At 53.7% G+C, this 6,994-nt stretch overlaps 1 protein-coding gene across 1 annotated transcript in view; it reads right to left on the bottom strand.

The window, feature by feature from the left end:
- Positions 1-2,755, bottom strand: part of LOC117650256 (BAI1-associated protein 3) — a 41,393-nt gene extending 38,638 nt beyond the window's left edge. Inside the window, exon 1 of the mRNA XM_034393523.1 lies at positions 2,610-2,755. The gene's annotated coding sequence lies outside the window, so the exon portion shown is untranslated. The remainder of the gene's footprint in view (positions 1-2,609) is intronic.
- Positions 2,756-6,994: the final 4,239 nt, after the last annotated feature.

Raw genomic sequence — 6,994 nt, 5'->3', positions numbered from 1 at the left:
GGTGGGGCCACACGTTCGATTCTAGTCGCATTTAGCGACGCTGAAGCTCAAAACGCTCCTAGAGTTTTGGCCGCACTACGGCGGTCTCCCACAACCGGCTAGCTACACTGGACTTAAAGTCATAACTGACTTGCAACATCGTAGTGAGCTTTTGTGAATATGACGATATTTTTCTTCCATGAACTTAAAGCGACCTGTTTTGCCTACTTATCTTACTTTCAACGTTTTGAAAGATTTTGGTAAGAGGTTTTGCGTAAGGCAACTAATTGTTGACTATAAATGCACTTCAATTCCGAGGTTAAAAAGATAGTCTTTATCCAACAGCCCGTTTAGATTAGCCATTTCGAAAGGCTGTTCGTAGATTTTTCGAGAATACGTAGATAGTGCTTGTTGCTGTTACGAGTCGCATTTAGGACTTTGCTGAACTTCTTGAGTTTTTGCTTTTGCCTCGACCGGTTCTTCTGGACTTTTCCAGCCACGATGCTAAAAGCTCGCGTGGACTCCTTAAATGCATACTAAGGAACGCACAGACACGTACGTGAGCTCTGCATGATAATATGCATCATTGTGTGCATGCGCAATTAAGCATTCAAAAACGTCCCCAAGAGTCCAGTGGTATGTTTGCTCTTTCGGTACTCTCCAGAGGTCTGAAAAGAATACCAGATGGTAACGAGGAAAAAAAAGAGACCCGTAAACCGACACGAGATCTCTTCAGATTTTCTGACACGCATCTCTCCAAATATCACCAGGTTTAAAAAAAAAAGGTCTTGTGAGGTCTCACATAATCTATCCACTTTAGATCTCAAGAACACTCAAAGAAGCTTATGAAGTATTTGCTTCGTGCAGTAACTACGTAGAAAATGAAGGCACTGTAGAATTGCTTCGTATTACGAAGAAATGCCTCGCATTACGAGGGATTTTTCTTCATAATATGAATCATTTCTTCGTAGATTTTACAATGCCTTTATAGTCTTCGTATGAGGAAGCGATTCTTCGTAGAGTTTTACCATGAATCCGACGAGATCCCGCAAAAAGCGTCCGGGGTTTTACAGACCGCTGGGACGCGCTCCATTCCCTAGACACCCCTACGAGGGAAAGCGGGCATGGACGCACGCCGCGAGCAGACAGACACAAGGCCTTGCGCGGACTTGGAGCGCTCGAGGGAAGGCGAGACAGTGTCATGAGGCCGCGGTCGTCCTTCCACCTATTTCTGTCCCGCGCTTTTCTCCCTCCGAGACGAGACGAGACGGTCGAGGTTCGGTGGGATTGTCGAGGATTCCCTCCGCTCCGCGCTCCGTGGACGCCAAAGAATGCCACGTCGGGCACGTGGCGTGGTGCTGTGTGGCGGTGGGCGTCCCTCCCGACAGACGTCTGCTTCGGCCTGCAGTCCGAGAGTCGTTTTCGTCGCTCTGTCTCTCTCGCGTCAATACGGGACGCCCCATGAGTGCGGAATCGGTGCGCTGCCGGCGCGATCGCTCGGCCGCAGCGCCGCAGCAATGCGACGACAAAGGCGAACAGGGAGCTGCAGCGTCCCAGCGGCGCTCGCTCGGCAAAGCGTGGCGAGGCGTGGCAGAGCGTAGCGAGGCGCCCCGACCGAGAGCTTACCCGGCTTACAGTGCGCTTGCATCATAACGAACTCAAATCGCAATCGGGAGAGCCTTTCTTTTCTGAAGGTAGGCAGTCCCACCGGACACCTTTGTCGCGCGATTGCCTACACTCTCGAATGCAGGCGCGGATCAAGAAGGGGAAAAGGGGGGGGGGTCAACCCCTAAAGCTCCTCTATAGCCGCCTTCGGCCGCCTTAAAGGTAGGCAAAAATTGCTACTTTGCCCCTGTAAGTAGGCAAAAAGTGCTACTATGACCCCCCCCCCAATAGAACACGTCTGGATCCACCACTGGTTCGGGGTGACACGCCCCGGGAACCGACAAAGTGCCGCTTACCAGGCAGACCGTGGAACAGGACTGGGATATATTGAATAAATTTACCGGACTTTACGGAAAGTAAACAAACCGGTAGCGTTGTCGCCGCCGTGTCGCCATGGACCGGGATGGCCGAGGGGATGGCGCACTGAAAGCCTGAAAGCTCCACCCGACACGCTGGGGCACGCCCGAGGTGGCGCCCTCAGACGGCTTCAGGGGGTCATGTCGCAAAAGTAGCCTACCTACAGCGGCAAAGTGCGACTTGACCGCCCTCAGGCAGGGCACTGTTAGGCCGGGCAGGGCGCACCCCCGTCGCCTCCCTTCCCTGGACTCACGCCTAGCGGCGCCTGGGTTGCGCGGCGTGCCAACAGTGGGCCAGAAGACCGGCGCCGGTGTCCAAAAGTCTGGACGCGTGTTTAGCTCCAGAGTCGCTAAACAGGACTCGAACCGAACGTGTGACCCCACCAATGGGTTCCTCGTTCGTAGAGCAATCTATTGGTGGGGTCACACGTTCAGCTCGAGTCCCATTCAGCGATTCCGGAGCTTAAAACGCGTCCGGGATCGTGACCGCCTCCACCGGGCTTCTGGCCCACTGTGCGTATGCTGTGCGTGCGGACTTGCGGAGGTGGCGAGGTGCCCGGGGGCGCCACACCGCCACAGCGAGGCCCCGGGCGAGGCAGACACACTCACCCCGAGGTGGCGCGCGGGTCGACCTCCGGCCAGGACGGCCGGCGGCGGCAGAAGACGTGGCTGCGCAGGGTCTGCACTTGCTGCAGCGCCTGCAGCCGCTGCTGCTCCTGCTGCTGCTGCTGCTGGCTCTGCTGCTGCTGCAGCTGGCTGTGCTGCATGCGGAACGAGTTGGTGCGCCTGGGCGTGGCGGGCAGAGCCAGGCCGGGCGGCGGCGGCCCCACCGGGCCGTCCAGGGTACGCCGCCTGCTCAGCAAGGCGCCCGCCGAGGGCCCCGGCACCACCTGCACCGACAAGCAAACACTCAGTCCTTGGCGCTTTGCGCTTGGCGCTTTGCGCTGCCCGTCCCGTCAAGGGCCCCGCAGTCCCAGTCCTCCGCCACCAATTTCGCGAGGCTTTGTTCCTGTTTACTTTCTGGACTCTGCGCGGCTCTGCGCGGCCCCGGGGCTTTGGACGCGGCCGCTGAATACTTCTCGATGGTGATTACCTTGGGGAAGCCGTGGAGTGGCGACGACGAATCCCGTCGTGCGGGGCCCTGGGCGCCCAGCGCCGCCGAGCCGTGCGGCCGTGGGGCCGTGGGGGCCGTGGGGGCCGCGGGGGCCGTGCGGGCCGGGGCTGCCCTGCGCCTGCTCCGCCTCGCCCGACCCCTCCCTGGAGAGCGAGAAGCGGCGCTGCTGGAGGCTCAGGCTGGCCACGCCGCTCGTCACGAACTGCTGCAGCGACGAGAGGAAGGACATCCTGCAACACAGAGCAGGCGTTGCAGTGCCCTGGTCACTGGTCGCTGCCTTGGTGCGCCGGCACCACCACATCCCGCCAATCACCGCGGAGCGGACAACAAATTTTTTGTTTCCGAAAACAGTGATCGAATATCTCAACTGAAATCCGCACCATCCATATCCACATCTGCCTACCTTCCCTCAAATGTTTTCCCCTTTGTGTTTACAAAGGCGTGTCGCGCCGAGCGACGAAAAAATGGACCCCACGGATTTCCAGTACTGAGCATACACCGGCCCGAGCAAACACCGAACACACGAGCGAGACGCGCGCTGCTCGGTTTCACTGTGTGCCGCCGTGCCGCGCCGCGAGCACTCTGGCGCGGTTTGACTTTGTTTTCGTTTTCGTTGTGTCGGTCGGCTATTGCGCATTCCGGCCGGTCCGCGCGCAAGTAGAAGACCGCCGCGCACAACGCGCACAACGCAGTGGCGGGGCAGGCCGTCCGCTGCTCCACTCTACAGTAAGTTAGTTGGCGAGAGGACCGGTGGAGGTGGTCAAAATCCGGGACGCGTTTTTAGCTCCAGAGTCGCTAAATGGGACTCGAACCGAACGTGTGACCCCACCAATGGATTGCTCTCCGAACCAGGAATCCATTGGTGGGGTCGTGTCACACATTTCGGTTCGAGTCGAGTCCCATTTAGCGACTCCGGAGCTCAAAACGCGTTCGAGATTTTGATCGCCCCTGCCGGTCTTCTGGCCCACTGTGCGCTCTCTCTCTCTCTCTCTCTCTCTCTCTCTCTCTCCCCCCCCCCTCTCTCTCTCTCTCTGGTAGGCGGTGTCTCAGGTTTCATTTAGCGAACCACGCACTGTCTGTGTTCTTTCGGCATTTCTGCTCATTTAGTCAGTTTACACGAGCAATTTGTGCAAACATGATATACGTACTTTTGCTTTCGGATGCACTCTTTTTTTGGGTTCGTGGGTTACGCATTTTTTTTAATGCGCTATGATGCATGATATTATGCGAAAGCTACAAATGTGCAAAAAAATCCTCATTCAACGAACGTTAATGAAAGCAGATGATACTCGTTTGGTTTTCTTATATGGGGTAGTATGCGGGCTCATTCCAAAGATGTTGCGCGCAGGCCGTCGCGCGCCAGGAAAGGGTGCCATTGTTAACGCCCGGTGCCGCTGGCGCTGTACCCACCGGGGAGGGATTGTCGAATTCCGCGCAGGCTGCGCCTCACCGCCAGCCAGACACACCAGCCCGCCCCGGCAGCCAGCCACTAATATATTGCTAGGATACACGCTTGGTTTCTGGACTCGAGAGTAAAAGCACGCTGACACCTTCATGTGTATAGTAGTTTTAAGTGTGTTTCAAGGGAAGGTATCAACTGCTAAAAAATGCGTAAGGATTTTTTTTCGCGTGTGAAGAACTATGTCACGCGATTCACTGACCAATTGCATCAGCTGTTGGAAGAAAACAAGTCATGACAAATTAAGTTTTCACCCTTGCTCAAACGAATACGAGTACGAGGGAAAAGTCAGTAACGAGCCGAGTGTGGGCCAATATTTGCCGGACGCGGGCGAGGCACACACGGCGCGGCCAGACAGGGTGGCCAGACAGGGCGGCAACGCATGGATGGGCGCAATCGGTGGTGCAGCGAGCCGCAAGTCGCCAGGGCTGTAGGGTTTCCGTGACTACCGCCCCGCCCCGCCCCGCCACTCCCCGCCCCACCCCGCCCCGCCCCGCCCCACCCCGCCCCGCCCCGCCACTCCCCACCCCGCCCCGCCCCGCCCCGCCCCGCCGCATGAATGCATTGGCCGTTGCGCGGGGCTACGCGGGGCGAGTGGGCGCCGCGCACGCGACAGCACCGACAGCACCGACAGCCAGAGCCAATGCAGCCGACCGCGCGATTCGCAAGATCGGCTTGTCGCTCTGTCTCTCTCGCACAGATGTATCTCTCGCACTCAGATGTATGATTATGTTATATGTAATGGAATAATGAACCCACTTCAATCAGGGTTTAGAAAGGGGCATAGTACCACTACAGCTTTGTTAAAGATTGCGGATGATGTAAGGTTAGCCATTGATCAGAGGAAACTGACCTTATTAGTGTTGTTGGATTTTAGTAAGGCGTTTGACAGAGTTAACCACAAGTTGCTCCTAATAAAACTTAGAAATATTGGTTTCTCTGAATCTGTCATAAAATGGTTTCTTGATTATTTGTCAAATAGGTGGCAGAGAGTTCTATCAGGTGACTTCATCTCTGACTGGTCTCTGGTAAAAACTGGAGTGCCTCAGGGCAGTGTACTTGGTCCACTATTGTTCGTTTTGTACCTTTATGATTTTCCTAGTATCCTTAGAAATGTTAAACATCATCTTTATGCAGATGACACACAACTATACGTTCATTTTGATATTAATGATATCGACAGGGCTGTCACATTGATGAATGATGATCTTGCAAACCTACTTAAGTATATCTCTGGTCATAATCTTACCCTTAATATTAGCAAAACTCAACCGATTATCATAGGATCTGGTCCTTATATTAACAGGCTGAACCTAATGGATGTTCCTTTAATCAGTATCAATGATACTACTGTGCCATATAAAGATGAAGTTGTAAATCTTGGAGTCACCTTTGACTCGACACTCAGCTGGAGACAGCACGCGAATAAAGTTGTGAGTAAGGTGTTTGCCACTTTTGCACAGGTTCGCCGTAACTTTGATTGTCTACCTCGAACTATAAGACTGCGTATTGTTCAAAGCCTAATATTGCCTCATCTCGACTATGGTTCGGCTCTTTTTACTGATATGAATAAGTACACCACTGTTAAACTTCAAAGAGCTGAAAATGTATGTATTCGTTTTGTTACTGGAGCTGATTTGTTCGAGCACATTACACCTCATTATGCTGGCCTAGATTTGTTAAAACTCCAAGACAGACGAACAGTAAATTTAGCAACATTGATATGGAAAGTTCTAAGGACTGAAACGCCGCACTATCTGTTTGAACTGTTTAACTTCTCGTCACGTCACCCTGATAGAATTTTGATTCCACAGCATAGAACGGCAAAGTACGCAAATTCATTCTGCATATCTTCATCTAGAGTATTTAATATGTTCTCAGGCTTCAGTTATCTAAGTCATACGTCAGTCACTTCCTTCAAAAGATCCATTAAAGCACAATTACTGTCTAAATATTGATATTGTGTATCATATACTGTCGCTGCTATTGATGTAACTAGTTATTTTCTTCGATTGTTGATATAATTTTTATTTTTTTTTCCTCTGTTACAATTTTGTATCTTTAGTTTATTCTGAGAGCGGTACATACGCTCGTGGGACTCTCCAGTCCCGTTGTACTGTACCTTAAAGCAATAAAGCACCCTTCCCCGGACAACCCCACGAGTGCGACAGAGCGATGCAGCCGCGGAATGCAAGCGCCGTCCGCTCGCGTCCGCTCCACTTCCTGCGAGCAATGGCGACGTCCTGCCCACCGCGTTCTGCCCTGCGGCGTTTTGCATGCATTGTACACGCGGGGAATGCAGCCGGTGGCGCCTCGCCCTTTCGTCCTGTGGAACGTGCGCATGCACCACGCCGTTTTTCCACGCGGTCGCTCACACCTAGGGACGGGCGATTTTGCGATTAATCGCAGGTGCACTCTTAA

This window comes from Thrips palmi, unplaced genomic scaffold (genome assembly GCF_012932325.1).
Source record: "Thrips palmi isolate BJ-2018 unplaced genomic scaffold, TpBJ-2018v1 HiC_scaffold_5, whole genome shotgun sequence".
Classification (NCBI taxonomy): Eukaryota; Metazoa; Arthropoda; class Insecta; order Thysanoptera; family Thripidae; genus Thrips; species Thrips palmi.
Note: the sequence above shows the minus strand (reverse complement) of the source record. Positions and strands in the feature narration are given on the sequence as shown.